General features: G+C 43.5%; 1 long non-coding RNA gene across 1 annotated transcript; it reads right to left on the reverse strand.

Annotated features, from left to right (window-relative positions):
• Positions 1-4,623: 4,623 nt before the first annotated feature.
• LOC138246005 (uncharacterized) lies at positions 4,624-6,114 on the reverse strand. The gene is made up of 2 exons (XR_011194205.1): positions 6,001-6,114; positions 4,624-5,211 (listed from the first exon to the last, which is right to left on the reverse strand). It is a non-coding gene; the product is annotated as an uncharacterized lncRNA (long non-coding RNA).
• Between the last annotated feature and the right edge of the window lie 9,125 nt (positions 6,115-15,239).

Raw genomic sequence — 15,239 nt, forward strand, 5'->3', positions numbered from 1 at the left:
AGGTGCTCATCCCAGGTGGAGCTAAAGACAGCTATATCATCTAGAGATGCTGCACTAAAAGCTTACAAACCTTGCAGGACTGTGTTCACCAACCTCTGAAAAGTGTCAGGTGCATTTTTCAAACCAAAAGGCATTACAGTGAACTGATAGTGCCCTCCAATGGTTGAAAATTCAGTTTTAGGTTTAGCATCCTCTGATAATTTAATCTGCCAATACCCTGCAGTTAAATCAAAAGTGCTTAGATACTTGGCAGAAGCCGGTGTATCTATTAGCTCATCTGCCCTAGGTATAGGGTGCGCATTAGTTTTGGTTACTTGATTGAGACCTCTGTAGTCAACACAAAACCTAATTTCTCTTTTACCATCTTTACTGTGAGGTTTTGGGACAAGCACCACTGGGCTAGCCCATGCGCTTTCTGAAGGCTCAATCACTCCTAAGTCCAGCATTTTCTGTACCTCTTGTTTTATGCAATCTCTGACATGGTCAGGCTGCCTATAACTCTTACCTTTGACAGGTAAACTGGCTCCAGTGTTGATTATGTGCTCACACTAGGTAGTGGTACCAGGTATCAGTGAGAAGAGGTCAGAGAATTGGACTAGGAGATTTATACAGTTGTCCTTCTGCTCAGCAGTAAGACAATCTGCAAGCACCACTCCCTCCACTAAGCCACCAGCTTCAGTGGTGGAGTAGAGGTCAGGAAGAGGGTCACTCTCTTCTTCCTGCCCCTCATCAGTTGCAATGAGCAGGGTTAAATCAGCCCTGTCATAGTAGGGTTTTAGGCGATTGACATGGAGCACCTTAAGGGGACTACTGGCAGTGCCCAGGTCTACCAAATAGGTAACCTCACCCCTCTTTTCAACAATGAGATGGGGTCCACTCCATTTGTCCTGGAGTGCTTTTGGGGCCACAGGCTCCAATACCCACAACTTCTGTCCTGTGTGGTACTGGGTCAGGACAGCTTTCTGGTCATGCTATTGCTTTTGGAGCTCTTGGCTGAACTGAAGGTTTTTACTCGCCTTTTTCTTGTACGCAGTCATTTTTGATCTCAGGCCAAGTATATGTCCACAATGTCTTGCTTTGGAGCTTTTAAAGGTTGTTCCCAACCCTTCTTCACAAGTGCAAGGGAACCTCTTACAGGGTGTCCAAAGAGGAGTTCAAAGGGGCTAAAGCCCACTCCTTTTTGGGGTACCTCCCTGTAAGCAAAAAGGAGGCATGGCAACAGGACATCCCATCTCCTTCTGACTTTTTTCAGGGAGTCCCAAAATCATACCTTTGAGAGTTTTATTAAACCTCTCAACCAGACCATTTGTCTTTGGATGATAAGGAGCTTATAAGTTATACTCCTTCCACATAGCTTTGAGGTATGCAGACATGAAGTTACTACCTCTGTCTGACACCACTTCCTTTGGGAAGCCCACTCCGGAAAAGATTCCCCTGAGGGTCTTTGCCACTGTAGGATCTGTAGTGGTCCTTAAGGGAATTGCTTCAGGGCACCTAGTGGCATGGTCCACTACCACAAGGATAAATCTATTGCCTGAACCTGTTGTAGGGTCAAGGGGGCCAACTACATCAACCCCTACCCTTTCAAAGGGCACCCCAACCACTAGGAGTGGAATTAAGGGGGCCTTAGGTGTGCCACCAGTCTTGCCACTGGCTTGGCAGGTCACACAGGAGTGACAAAACTCCTTAGTGTCCTCTGACATGTGAGGCCAATGAACCAATGGAACAAGTCTGTCCCAAGTTTTGCTCTGGCCCAAATGCCCAGCCAAAGGAATGTCATGTGCCAAGGTCCGAAGAAACTCCCTATACTGCAAAGGGATTACCGATCTCCTGGCAGCTCCTGGTTTAGGGTCCCTTGACTCAGTATAAAGGAGGTTGTCCTCCCAATAGACCTTATGGCTATCAGTGACATCCCCATTCTGCTGTTTGACAGCTTGCTGTGTTAAACCCTCCAGTGTGGGACAGGTCTGCTGTGCCACACTCAGCTCTTCCCTAGCAGGTCCCCTTGCACCCAATAGCTCAGCAGTGTCTGCTGCCAGCTCATCTGGTGTAGCTTCTGCACAGGGAGAGGATTCCTCTCCTCAAAAGGGGAATCTTCTGGAGAGGGAATGATAGTGGGCAAGGATTTACCCTTTCTACCCCTAGCTTTTGGGAGAACTTGGTCCATTGTTCTAGGATCCAAGCTTCCCTGTCCTCTTTGCTTCTTAGCCTGAGCCCTTGCCAAAGCAAAGATATGCCCAGGAATCCCCTGCATTGCTCCATGAGCCTCCAACTCCACTTCAGCCCAAGCTGAAGTCTCCAAATCATTGCCTAGTAAGCAGTCTACAGGTACATCAGTGGCTAGCACAACTTTCTCTGGGCCAGTAACCCCCACACCCCCCCCCCCCCCAGTTGAGATTCACAACAGCCATGGGGTGGCTAAGAGTGTTGTTATGAGCATCAGTCACTTGGTACTGCTGACCAAGTAGGTGTTGATCAGGGTGAACCAGTTTCTCAATCACCATATGGACACTGGCTCCTGTATCCCTGTAGGCCTCAACCTCAACACCATGTGTTAGGGGAAGTTGCTTGTACTTACCCATATTAAGGGGACAAGCAACCAAGGTGGCAAAGTCAATACCACCATCATAGACTAAAACAGCCTCTGGTCTCCCTAACTAGACCAACCCCAACTACATTACCAATGGTGTACCCAGCTACACCCTTTGATTGGATATTTGTAGTAGACTTCCCACCACTGCTATTACTAGGGGCACTAGAGGACGCAGTTGGGGTTGTGGTAGTGGGAGCCTTCATGTTTTTCTTTGGGCAGGGGAAATCACTTGCCTAATGGCCTTTACTTTTACATAAATAACACCTTGGTTTCTTTTAATTGTTAGAAGAGGATTTGTACCCACCTCCCCCAGAGCATTTTTGTGGGCCTGATGAAGACTCAGAATGTTTTTTATCTTTGTCTCCACCCTTGTCAGAAGACTTACCATCCTTCTTCTTGCCATCCTTGTCACCACCTGTATGACCTTTTTTGTTCACTCTTGTTCTGACCCATTTGTCTGCCTTCTTTCCCAATTCTTGGGGAGAGGTCAGATCTGAGTCTACCAAGTACTGATGCAACACGTCTGACACACAATTATTCAAAATATGTTCTCTCAGGATTAGATTATACAGGCTTTCATAGCCATTCACCTTACTGCCATGTAACCATCCCTCCAAAGCCTTCACTGAACAGTCTACAAAGTCTGTCCAGTCTTGATAGGACTCTTTTCTGGTACCTCTGAACTTTATCCTGTATTGTTCAGTGGTTAAGCCAAGTCCATCTAAGAGTGCATCTTTCAAAACTTTGTAATTATTAGCATCACTTTCTCTGACAGTAAGGAGCCTATCCCTACCCTTAACAGTGAGAGATAGCCACAAGATAGCAGCCCACTACCTTTAAGGGACCAACTGTACCATACAGGCCCTCTCAAGTGCAGCAAACCACTTGTTAATATCACCCCCCTCCTTGTAAGGGGGGACTATATTATGCAGGCTCTTAGAATCTTGTTCTCTTACAGGATAACTATGAAGGACACGGCTGCTGCCACCAGGGGGAACTAACCCCAACCTCTGCCTTTCCTTCTCTACATCTAGAGATTCCCTATCTGAGGCCAACTTCTGCTGTCAGCTTCAGTCTGGCCTCTTCCAACCTCAGCATTCTGAGTTCCCTCTCTAGGGTGTTATCCTCAGGGTGGGAGGCTTGGTAAGTCTGAGACACAGAGGAAATGTGGAATTGGCAGAAGTGGGCCTGTCTCTAACTGGCTGGACTCTAGTTACCTGGACTTTTGGAGTGAAAGGTGCCCTACTAGTGTGTGATCCTCTCCCACTACCAGTGTCACTAGGTGGCCTGTTAGCTGGCAGGTCTTTGGATGAACCCTCCCCAGAGTCCTCAGGGCCCTCCCCTGATTCTGGCTGGGTACCCCCTCCTCTACCTCCTGATCCTGGGATAGGCCAGACTGGTTCTGGTCACTTTCTAGGAGAAGGCTAAGGAGAAGATCTTTGGTTGGGTTCTCATCAATGCTTAAACCTCTTTCTATGCAGAGACCCCTCACAATTTTTAAGTTTAAACTACCATATGTTGGCTGGACAACTGTGGGAGTAAGTTCTACTGCAGACATAGTTGTTAAAAAGGGATTAGGACAGAGAAAAAAGTTTTAGAAACTTTTAGAGAAAAGAGAAAAACTTTTCAAACTTTTCAAAACTTTTGAAAACATTTCAGAAACAGTTTAGAAAGTTTGTAGAAAGAAAGTTAAACTGTTTAGGTTAACTGTGTATATTTTTAACTATTTGGTATATGTTTTTCTTATGAAAAGCACCAATTACAAAGTGATAAAGCAGTTACAAGTACTTATCCCACGCTGTACCACCAATGTAGAAGGCTGGCCTGGCTTATAGTGGGTACCTGATGGTACTTACACCTCGTGCCAGGTCCAGTTATCCCTTATTAGTAGATTAGGGGTGTTCTAGCAGCTTAGGCTGATAGAGGTAGCTACAGAAGAGCAGCTTAGGCTGAACTAGGAGACGTATAAAGCTCCTACTATACAACTTATATCATATAGCACTATATCATAAGAATCACAATACTCAGAGTTACTAAAAATAAAAGTACTTTATTTTAGTGACAATGTGGCAAAAATATCTCAGAGAATCTACTCCCTTAGGAGGTAAGTAAAATACACAAAATATACACACAAACAAAAATCAGGTGAGTAAACAGTTAGAAAAGTAGTGCAAACACTGTAAAATACAATAGGATGCAAACGACCTAGGGGCAACACAAACCATATACGAAGAAAATGAAATGCAAACCACTAAGGGAAGAAAAATTTAAGGGAAAAAGAAGCGCTCCCAACGTCCTTAGCAGTGGTGAATATAGCCAATTACAGGCACGGTGCTCCAGGCCTAGGAGGATCTTCTCTTTCCTCCAAAATGTGTCAACAAAGACACAAGCAAAATTGATATAGAGACCAAGGCACACATGATTTGCAGATATAAAGTCAATGCTTCATGAATATAATAGTAGCGAGACAATAGCAACATTCAACATAAGACATGTATAAAAAAATAATGAAATTTCAATGTAGTCCTTTAGATGGAATGTTCATCTTTTAATGGGACACAAAACAGCCAACACGTGTTTCGTCATGGGAGGGAATACTCCCCGTGACTTCCTCAGGGCTGCAAAGAATATCAAGATATGTAAAAGAACATAAGTACATCCAAAATACATACATATATCAATACAAACATTAAACATAACAATAAACTTAAATACAAACATGACAAGGAAAGACACATAATTTGACAGTCATCCCATTTGTATCATTCCAGTAAAAACAAGTGGCAAGCTCTATGTATTTAAGTCACACCAAAGTAAGCCCCAAAATATTGGCATCCAATCTGGAGAAGAAAATGAGTGACAAGAACAAAAACGCGTGGGTAGAGAAAAAAGAAAAGAAAGGAAAATAAAAGAAACCCTAAAATCTACAAGTAGCAAAATAACAATCGATCCAAAAAGATCCAGGGGCAACCTGGTGCAACCCCACCACAAAGAGAAAAAACTCATGCAAAAACCATATAGCAAGGTAAACCTAAAGTGCTAACCACAATGAACCATAAGATGAGGATACGATACCTCAAAAGATATAACGCGAAACACCATAATAACAGAGGTTTTCTGCACAGAGAAACCACCTGATGTATAAGGCAAAGACTGTGAAAAAATAATACTTAATCAGTACCCGACCTAGAAACGAAAAAAAGAAATAAACATGTCACCCCTCGTGCGATCCACCCGAAATTATAGCCAAAAAGCACCTACCAAAGAATGGCTCAGTCTGCATCAACATCTATAATACTGTTAATGACAAAATTGTTATTGCCGGATTGCCATTTTGCCCTCACAGTGCCATAAAAAAGCCTTATTAGCGTGCTCAGCGCATGAAGCAAATACACACTCCCACTCACCTCCTGTGTTAATGATAATTGAAAATTAACCACGGAGCCTACTATCGGAGGCTCCGATCGACGTGTATCCAACCAACTAATACCCACCATCCCTTAATAAACGTAAGAAGGAACTTAAATCTCGCGGGAATACTCGCTTAGGAGCGCGTATCCGACCTTCCCGAACGTCAATAAACGTTCAGTGAAGTCGGGCGCCATCTTTAAATAGGCAAAGAGGCGCGTTTGTTCTATCCGATTCCCACTAGCATTAATGTGTACAAATACAAAAACAAAAACCACAAAGCCATAAATGGCAACCTTACTAATCTAGATTTAATCATACATCTAATTTTGTATATAATGCCTTCACCATTCCAAGGTTTCTAAGTCGATGTCAATATATATTAGACACCTTCTTTAGCCATGTAGAAGCCGAATGTGAAAGAGAATTATATAGTCACGTAATTACGCCCATATAATAGGTGAGCAGAAGTCCAACAAAGAGGCAATCATAGTCCCCCATGCACTATTACAAAATCTACCCTACGTTGATGTCATGGTCCACATCATCAGCTCCAAGTTGGATGGTACATTCAAACAGCAATAAAAGACACATTCTCTAATTTTCCCACAAATGATGCAAGGTATAAGACACAACAAGAAAAAGACACCTATAGTATATCTATAACATCAGTAACTGATACATCACAATAAAAAGGCCTCAATTATATTGTTATGGAATATGATCAAAATGGAGTAAGTACAAAAAGTAATCATCACAAACAACATGTACTTCATATCCCAAAGTTGTTGACTTCCCTATATCATTAAGGATTAGAGATTGTCCTCATGTAATACTAACACTAGAATGTGGCTTGATAAAATTACAGAAAAAGAGGAGAATTCGACCCTATATACGAGGTTCCTAAGAGGGAGGATATACCAATGAAAATTAGGCTATAACAGCTACGCCCTAACAGATTTATAAGCTACACCACTATAAAAACCATAATGAGGACATGGTGATTAAGCAGTAGAGAATAGTAAGGCATTGGAGCATCAGTCAAAACAGTTTTAATCCAAATAATATTCCATCTCGTCATTAGTATTCAGGCCGGTTTCCACTGCTCTCAGTTTGAGAATCTAGTAACATTCCCTCTGCCTCAATGATAGTTCCCTATTACCTCCCCGAGGATGGGTCTGTACAGTCTCGAAACCCAAAAATTCAAAAGCCTTGGTATGACCCTGTTTTGGGCACTGATACATATGTGTAACTATGGGATACCGTTCGTCCTAATGCCTGAGAGCTCTATAATGTTCACTAATTCTTATTCTGAGAGATCTAATGGTACTACCAACATAATAGAGCCCACAATTGCACACAATCATATATATGACAAACTTACTGTCACACGTAATATTCGAAATAATACGAAAATGATCACCCTTCTGGCTAGTAAACGTGGAAATCCCTGATCGACTCCATTTACACATCCCACAACTACCACATTTATGGAACCCCTTGTTGTGATTTGTAAGCCAGTTATCCTGATTGTATGTGGTTGAATAGCTAGGACATAAAATGTTTTTGAGGGTTCTTCCCCTACGATATGTGAAAGTAGGTGAGTCCAAAAGAGAACCCTTTAGGGTTGTATCTGCTTTTAGTACATGCCAATGTTTGTTCATGCACCTACGTAGGGCCGCTGCAGCAAAAGTGTAGTCAACTACACATCTTAAGTTGGAATCAGTAGTTTTATTCCTATGTTTTAAGGTATCCTCCCTAGTTAACTGCATAATCCTGCTACGTGCTTTATCTAAAGTGCCAGAAGAATAACCACGTGCTTTGAATCTAGCTTCCATGTCCTCAATGTTGTTCCTAAAATCAGCCTCCAAGCAACAATTTCTCCTGGCTCGAACTATTTCACCGTATGGTATTGAGTTAACTTGATGTCTAGGATGTGAGCTTTTCGCATGCAAGATTGAGTTACACGCTGTACTCTTTCTATCTAAGCGACTCTCAATTTTATCCCTATGGATGAAAAGTTCAACATCCAAAAAGGTGATGCTGGTCTCACTATGTTCCCACGTAAATTTGATGTTCAGATCATTGGAATTCAAATACTCAATAAATTCATTCAATTTGGTGACGTTTCCTGTCCAAATCATAATACAATCGTCGATGTATCGACCCCAAAAAAGTATATCCGAATTCCAAGGGTTACCTTCATGACCCCAAATAACCCTCTGTTCTAAGAACCCCATAAAGAGGTTCGCATAAGCTGGTGAAAAGCGAGAACCCATAGCCACACCCCTTTTTTGACGATACCACTCTCTTTTGAAGAGGAAGAAATTATTATCCAAAATCAACCTAACCATATCCAGTATCATGTTTGTGTGCCCATACAAACTGGCTAATTGACTATATAGAAAGTGGAGTAAGGCAACCATGCCTAAATCATGATCTATACTTGTGAACAAAGACGTCACATCAAGAGTCACCAATAACATGCCTTGTTCCCAGGTCATATCCGCAAGTATACTAAGAATATGTTTAGTATCCTTAATGAAAGAAGGAAGGTTAGTTACAAACGGTTGTAAAAAAATATCGACATACTCTGATAGTCTCTCAGTTGGGCCACCCATGCCTGAAACTATTGGTCTGCCAGGTGGTGAAAGAGAGTCTTTGTGGATCTTGGGTAAGGTGTATAGGCATAGGTGTCTGGGTCTAAACACCCGTAGGTATAAATATTCATCCTCCCTCAACAGTTGCTGATCAAAGCATTGTTTCAGAAACTTGTTAATCTTATTGGTAAGAGCCGGTACTGGGTTAAATTCAATCTTCTCGTAGCATGTAGGATCCCCCAGTTGCCTAGTGATCTCCAGTTCATAATCCCGAGTGTTCATGATTACAATATTCCCACCCTTGTCTGCCTCTCTGATAGTAACCTCACTACATGTACGTAAATATTATAGACACTCCAATTCCTCATGGCTCAAGTTATTACAGAGAATGTGTCAATGACTTTTGTTTTTATTCTCTAGTTTGTTGAGATCATGCCATACCAGTTTAAAGAAAGTATCTATACAATTGCCCCCACTGAGAGTAGGTGTCCATCTGGATTTGGATTTCGAACCACTTGCTACGGTATCAGAAACAATATCCAGATCTTCCAAGATCTCGGAGACTGAGGTAGGATCTTGTTCTAAATCAGTAATAGATAAGAGTGTAACTGTATCATGAATATCTTTAATAGAAAGAGGATGGTAATCCTTGCTACAAGCAGAAAAGATATCTCTATCCCTAGTATCCGTGTGGATACTAAAGAATTTTTTGAGTTTGAGTCGTCTGATGTATTTGAAGAAGTCAATTTTAGTTTTCTGAAAATCTCCATAATCACCTGGGCAAAAACCCAGGCCCTTACTCAATAATGTATTACCATGCGTTGTGAGTTCTAAGTGAGACAGATTGACAATGGCGATTGACTCATCACCATTGTCCCTCATTTCCGTTTGTGCCAGGACCTGGTTTGCATTCCTGATTTTATTTCTGTGTGATCCCCCTCTCTTACTTCTCCTTGTCTTACGGGGTCTTCCATATGTCTGTTTGACTCCCACTGTCCTTGTCTGATCCCCTGAACCTCGGCTAAAAAAGACAGGGTACCCTGTTGGTTCGTGACATCCTGTCTTGAAATATTGGGAACATCGCTAGAGTCACTATTACTAACTGAGATGTTGCTAAGTGATGATTGAGAACCATTTTGTCGTGTTTGGAGACAGTCCGCTCCCTTAATTAGATGATCGTACTTTCGTGAAAATGTGAAGACTCTACCCCTCATATAATCCTGTTCATCCCATTTCAGTTTACGTGATTTTCTACGAGTGACCTCTATCTGATGTTGAGTTATAATCTCATTTAAAATTGCATAATTCTTAGCGGTCGCCTCCTCCAAGTTCATTTCCTTGATTTAATTTTCTAGACAGACGATATCCACCTGAAGTTTATTTACCTTTCTATCAGAGTTTTCAATTAAGATATTCTTCAGTCTCATTGAACTTGAAATCAATTCCTGCTCCCACTCTTTTAATAGGTCCGGGTCCAGATCATCAAATGTGGGAAATATGTGAGATCTAAGACCTCTAGGTATTCTGTTAAGTTTAACATAGTGTTTCAATGTGGCCCCATCCCACCACTTGGAGACCTCCTGTTTTTTTAGCCTCTCAAGTTTAATGAATTTGTCACGTAATCCAGTCCTCCCCAGTCCACTGCCCGAAGGGTTGGATGTCTGGGTATCCTTTGTAGACCCAGAGTCACCAAATAGATCTGCCGACAGCTTGGCACGATCCATACTCTATCCTAAAATTTAAAGAAAAATTCAAGGTGTTCAGGGCTGCTAACCCTTACATACTCAATCCAAAACCCACAGGGAAGAAGAATTTAAGGGAAAAAGAAGCGCTCCCAACGTCCTTAGTAGTGGTGAATATAGCCAATTACAGGCACGGTGCTCCAGGCCTAGGAGGATCTTCCCTTTCCTCCAAAATGTGTCAACAAAGACACAAGCAAAATTGATATAGAGACCAAGGCACACGTGATTTGCAGATATAAAGTCAATGCTTCATGAATATAATAGTAGCGAGACAATAGCAACATTCAACATAAGACATGTATAAAAAAAAAAAAAATTTCAATGTAGTCCTTTAGATGGAATGTTCATCTTTTAATGGGACACAAAACAGCCAACACGTGTTTCGTCATGGGAGGGAATACTCCCAGTGACTTCCTCAGGGCTGCAAAGAATATCAAGATATGTAAAAGAACAGAAGTACATCCAAAATACATACATAAACCAATAAAAACATTAAACATAACAATAAACTTAAATACAAACATGACAAGGAAAGACACATAATTTGACAGTCATCCCATTTGTATCATTCCAGTAAAAACAAGTGGCAAGCTCTATGTATTTAAGTCACACCAAAGTAAGCCCCAAAATATTGGCATCCAATCTGGAGAAGAAAATGAGTGACAAGAACAAAAACGCGTGGGTAGAGAAAAAAGAAAAGAAAGGAAAATAAAAGAAACCCTAAAATCTACAAGTAGCAAAATAACAATCAATCCAAAAAGATCCAGGGGCATTGTGGTGCAACCCCACCACAAAGAGAAAACTCATGCAAAAACCATATAGCAAGATAAACCTAAAGTGCTAACCACAGTGAACCATAAGATGAGGATACGATACCTCAAAAGATATAACGCGAAACACCATAATAACAGAGGTTTTCTGCACAGAGAAACCACCTGATGTATAAGGCAAAGACTGTGAAAAAATAATAATTAATCAGTACCTGACCTAGAAACGAAAAAAAGAAATAAACATGTCACTTAGGGAGCCCAGGCCTAGTGTAGTGTGTAGAGGGTCGCTGGGAGTGTAAGAAAACACTAAGGGTGTCCAAGATACCCCACCCCAAGACCCTGAAAAGTAGGAGTACATTTACCCTACTTCCCCAGAAACACACTAAAGACATGATAGGAGATTCTGCAAAGACCACAACTGACTGCAAAGCACTGAAGACGGATTCCTGGACCTGAGGACCTGTAAAAGAAGGGGACCAAGTCCAAGAGTCACAAAAGTGTCCAGGGGAGGCAGGCGCCCACTAAGCCCCATATGAAGGTGCAAAATGGCGGCCTCTGGGTGGAAGAAGCTGAAGATTCTGCAACAACGAAAGATGCCAAGAACTTCTCCTCTGCACAGAAGATGTACCACGGTGCTCTGCTCTGGAAGATGCAGAGTTGTTTCCACGCAGAAAGAACACAAACAAGCCTTGCTAGCTGCAAAGGTTGTGGTTGAAGAAAATGGTTGCTGCCCTTGCTCAGGAAGGACCAGGAGGTTGCCCCTTGTAGGAGGAGACTGACGGGGTGCTCAGCAACACAGAGAGCCCATGCAGAAGCTGGCAGCACCTGCAGAAGTACTTGAACAAGGGTTCAAGAAAACTGAGCACAGCAGTCATCTCAACACTACAAAGGAGGGTCCTATGAAGCCGGTGGTCAACTCAGTGAGCTGAGCAATGCAGGAGCGAGTGCTGGGGACTTGGGCTGTGCTGTGCATGAAGGATTCTTTGAAAAAGTGCACAGAAGCCCTAGGAGCTGCCACTCATGCAGGACACAGGATTACTGTCTGGCGTGGGGAGGCAAGGACTTACCTCCACCAAATTGGGACAGATGGACCACTGGACTGTTGGGGTCACTTGGATCCAGCTCCTGTGTTCCAGGGATCATGCTCGTCACGATGAGAGGGGACCCAGAGGACCAGTGAAGCAGAAGTGTGGTGCCTGTGTTAGCAGAGGGAAGATTCAGTCGACCCACAGTAGATTTCTTCTTGTCTTCCAGTGCAGGGTGAAGGCAGACAGCCCCCAGCGCATGCACCGCCAGGAAAGAGTAAAGAAAGCTGGCAGGATTAGGCACTATAATGTCGCTGGTAGTCTTCTTGCTACTTTGTTGCAGTTTTGCAGGCGTCCTGGAGCAGTCATCAGTCGATCCTTGGCAGAAGTCAAAGAGGGAGATGCAGAGGAACTCTGGTGAGCTCTTGCATTCGTTATCTGAAGAGAAGCCCGCAGTAGAGACCCTAAACAGCCCTCAGGGGAGGATGTCTCCACCTAGTCAGGTAAGCACCTATCAGGAAGGGTCTCTGACGTCACTTGCTGGCACTGGCCACTCAGAGGCCTCCATTGTGCCCTCACACCTCTGCTTTCAAGATGGCAGGGGTCTGGGACACACTGGAGGTGCTCTGGGGTGGTGATGGACAGGGGAGTGTCACTCCCCTTTCCTTTTTCCAGTTTCGCTGCAGAGCAGGGGCGGGGGGATCCCTGAACCAGTGTAGACTGGCTTATGCAAGGAAGGCACCATCTGTGCCCTTCAAAGCATTCCTGGAGGCCAGGAGAGGCTCCTCCTCTCAGGCCCTTAACACCTATTTCCCAAGGGGGAGGGTGTAACACCCTCTCTTAGAGGAAATCCTTTGTCCTGCCTTCCTGGGACTGGGCTGCCCAGACCCAAGGAGGGCAGAAGACTGTCTGTGGGTTGGCAGCAGCGTTAGCTGCAGTGAAAACCCCAGAGAGCTGGTTTGGCAGTACCCGGGGTCCATGCTGGAGCCCCGGGGAAGCATGGGATTGGCACCCCAATACCATATTTGGCATGAGGGGACAATTCCATGATCTTAGACATGTTACATGGCCATATTCGGAGTTACCATTGTGAAGCTACATATAGGTATTGACCTATATGTAGTGCACAAGTGTAATGGTGTCCCTGCACACACAAAGTCCGTGGAAGTTGCCCTGAACTATGTGGGGGCACCTTGGCTAGTGCCAGGGTGCCCTCACACTTAGTACCTTTGCACCCAACCTTCACCAAATGAGGGTTAGACATATAGGTGACTTATAAGTAACTTAAGTGCAATGTTAAATGGCTGTACTTGGATGGTATTTCACTCAGGCTGCAGTGGCAGTCCTGTGTAAGAATTGTCTGTGCTCCTTATGGGTAGCAAAAGAAATGCTGCAGCCCATAGGGATCTCCCTGGAACCCCAATACCCTAGGTACCTAGGTACCATATACTAGGGGATTATAAGGGTGTTCCAGTGTGCCAATCAGAATTGGTAAAAACGGTCACTAGCCTGCAGTGACAATTTAAAGGCAGAGAGAGTATAAGCACTGAGGTTCTGACTAGCAGAGCCTCAGTGACACAGTTAGACACCACACAGGGAACACATTCAGGCCACAATTATGAGCACTGGGGTCCTAGCTAGCAGGATCCCAGTGAAACAGGCAAAAACAAACTGACACACAAGTAAAAAATGGGGGTACTTTCCTACATTGATGAAGACTCAGAAGATTTTTTTATCTTTGCCCCTACCCTTGTCATGAGACTTACCATCCTTCTTCTTGCTGTCTTTGTCACCCCCTGTAAGACCTGACAGCCTTAGGTTGGTCACCCCTAACTTTTTGCCTACCTCCCCCCACTTTTTAGATACTGTTTTTGCCGGTTTTAAGACTCTGCGCTCTTTACCACTGCTAACCAGTGCTAAAGTGCATATGCTCTCTCCCTTTAACCATGGTAACATTGGATTATACCCAATTGGATTATTTAATTTACTTATAAGTCCCTAGTAAAGTGCACTATATGTGCCCAAGGCCTGTAAATTAAATGCTACTAGTGGGCCTGCAGCACTGATTGTGCCACCCACGTAAGTAGCTCCTTAATCTTGTCTCGGGCCTGCCATTGCAAGGCCTGTGTGTGCAGTTTCACTGCCAATTCGACTTGGCATTTAAAAGTACTTGCCAAGCCTAAAACCCCCTTTTTTCTACATATAAGTCACCCGTAAGGTATGCCCTAGGTATGCCCTAGGTAAAACCCTAGTCAATTCTGACAAGTTAAAAAGACACACATGCGCACTACTTGTTAACTTAAAACATGAGCATGTGGCTTATAACCGAATTCAATGATAATTTCAATTTCGAAAAGTTCCAAATTAAGTACGAGTCATTGAGAGCAGGACATCTTCCACTTTGGCAGGTGACAGAACCGGAAAGTCCGTGCCAAAAATGATCGAGGAGCAAGTGTGTTCCTTAGCCCCAGTGTCAACCAATGCGGCATCCCGTGGAGTGGCCATTGATGAGTTGGTGGCCACTTCCTCCAGGAAGGGTAACTCATAATTAGCTTCACGTAGCAAACACAGCCTCAATGCGCACGTCTGGTAATGAACCCTCAGCGAGAACATCAACAGATCAGCATCTATTGCTGGGGGGCGCTGCTGTGAAAGACAAATTTCCAGTGCATGTTCAAAAGAGCACCAGAGGCACTGGAACACGGGCTGCACAAAATACAAAACTGGTCTGAATGACAAAGACCAGTCACACTCCAAATGTTCCAGGATTGTTGCTCCAAAATGCTGCATCATACGTTCACGACACAGCTGCGCTGATGGGAGCGCCATCATTTGTCCTCGTTGCGGCGGGACAGCCATCGCGCATAAACAATAGCAACAGCAGGATGCCAGCTAATAAAGCCAAAGTTGTCGAAAATCCCCAAAAAATATTACCGGAAATTGAGTGGATAGCTGAAGGTATCAAACTGAATATGGAGGAAAAGGTATGAACAAAACCAGAACCAACAGTTTTGAAAAAATGTGCTATTTCAGTCGTGCTGGACGCATTAAATATTCGTCCCACAAGTTCACCAAAGTGTCTCAGAAAGTTCGTATTTAAC

This window comes from Pleurodeles waltl, chromosome 1_2, assembly GCF_031143425.1.
Source record: "Pleurodeles waltl isolate 20211129_DDA chromosome 1_2, aPleWal1.hap1.20221129, whole genome shotgun sequence".
Lineage (NCBI taxonomy): Eukaryota > Metazoa > Chordata > Amphibia > Caudata > Salamandridae > Pleurodeles > Pleurodeles waltl.